Raw genomic sequence first — 2,295 nt, 5'->3', positions numbered from 1 at the left:
CCCTGTTTCCATATGAGTTGGGAAATTGTGTTAGATGTAAATATAAACGGACTACAATGATTTGCAAATCCTTTTCAACCCATATTCAGTTGAATATGCTACAAAGACAACATATTTGATGTTAAAACTGATAAAACTTTTTTTTGTGTGCAAATAATCATTAACTTTGGAATTTGATGCCAGCAACACGTGACAAAGAAGTTGGGAAAGGTGGCAATAAATACTGATAAAGTTGAGAAATTCTCATCAAACACTTATACAGTATGGAACATCCCACAGGTGTGCAGGCTAATTGGGAACAGGCAGGTGCCATGATTTGGGTATAAAAGCAGCTTCCATGAAATGCTAAGTAATTCACAAACAAGGATGGGGTGAGGGTCACCACTTTGTAAGCAAATTGTCGAACAGTTTTAGAACAACATTTCTCAACGAGCTATTGCAAGGAATTTAGGGATTTTACCATCTACGGTCCGTAAAATCATCAAAAGGTTCAGAGAATCTGGAGAAATCACTGCACATAAGCGATGATATTACGGACCGTTGATCCCTCAAGCGGTACTGCATCAAAAACCGACATCAGTGTGTAAAGGATATCACCACATGGGCTCATGATAACTTCATAAAACCACTGTCAGTAACTACAGTTGGTTGCTACATCTCTAAGTGCAAGTTAAAACTCTACTATGCAAAGCAAAACCCATTTATCAACAACATCCTGAAACGCCGCTGGCTTCTTTGGGCCCGAGCTCATCTAAGATGGACTGATGCAAAGTGGAAAAGTGTTCTGTGGTCTGACGAGTCCACATTTCAAATTATATTTGGAAACTGTGGACGTGGTGTCCTCCGGAACAAAGAGGAAAATAACCATCCGGATTGTTATAGGCGCAAAGTTCACAAGCCAGCATCTGTGATGGTATGGGGGTGTATTAGTGCCCAAGGCATGGGTAACTTACACATCTGTGAAGGCACCATTAATGCTGAAAGGTCCATACAGGTTTTGGAGCAACATATGTTGTCATCCAACCAACATTATCATGGACGCCCCTGCTTATTTCAGCCAAACAATGCCAAGCCACGTGTTACAACAGCGTGGTTTCGTAGTAAAAGAGTGAGGGTACTTTCCTGGCCCGCCGCCTGCAGTCCAGACCTGTCTCCCATCAAAAATGTGTCACGCATTATGAAGCGTAAAATACGACTGTTGAACGACTGAAGCTCTACATAAAACAAGAACAGTAAATAATTCCACTTTCAAAGCTTCAACAATTAGTTTCCTCAGTTCCCAAACGTTTATTGAGTGTTGTTAAAAGAAAAGGTGATGTAACACAGTGGTGAACATGCCCTTTCCCAACTACTTTGGCACGTGTTTCAGCCATGAAATTCTAAGTTAATTATTATTTACAAAAACAAAATAAACATCAAATATCTTGTCTTTGTAGTGCATTCAACTGAATATGGGTTGAAAAGGATTTGCAAATCATTGTATTCCGTTTATATTTACATTTAACGCAATTTTCCAACTCATATGGAAACGGGGTTAGCTGTTGTTGGCCTATAGTCTACCATGTTTACCTCTTGACTAAAATAGAAGGATAAGACCAACCCCGTGTGCTTGTTGGAGGACATTTAGATGTCAACCAGCTGTCCATATTTGCACAAGTCTACACGCTTGTATCGGACTGATATCAATATCGGATCAGGACACCGCTCCTCAATGAGTCTTACAAATATGACTGGTATGCTGGCAAGGAGCAACTACTAGCTGCATTTAATCAGGGTCACCCAGGAGAAATCAAATGCGCGTAGCTTTTGACTAGAACCTAAAGTGGCATGTAAACTGTAAGTCACACCTTAGACTTAGACTATGTCCTCAAAATGTTAAGATACAGTGGAACCTCGATTTACAGACCCCTCTATGTGCAAACTTTTCGGTTTGTGAACTTTCAGATGGCGCCAAATATGCCTCTGTGTGTCTGTGTACGGACACGTTCATTCATTTTGGCAGCCGTGTTGTGCTTGCTCGTATTGAAGAGATTGAGGAAACCATTTTTGTGTTACAGCAAGTTTTTAATTGTAATGTAAACTGACTTTTTTGGAAAAAGATGCCAACGCAGACTACCCTTCCTGTTCAGCGGCGCCTCTTTCACACACAGACATAAATCTCCTCCCAGCAGGCACAAGACATTGATACAACGTTGATTATACGTATTTGTTGTTTTTATTTTAAAACTGACTTCTAAAAAAACGTTGCAAAATAGTTGTATTGGAAAATGTACACAACGTTGATGTTTAACGTTG

The sequence above is a fragment of the Nerophis ophidion genome, linkage group LG08 (genome assembly GCF_033978795.1).
Source record: "Nerophis ophidion isolate RoL-2023_Sa linkage group LG08, RoL_Noph_v1.0, whole genome shotgun sequence".
NCBI lineage: Eukaryota > Metazoa > Chordata > Actinopteri > Syngnathiformes > Syngnathidae > Nerophis > Nerophis ophidion.
The sequence above is the reverse complement of the archived record's forward strand: the minus strand, read 5'-3'. Positions refer to the sequence as shown.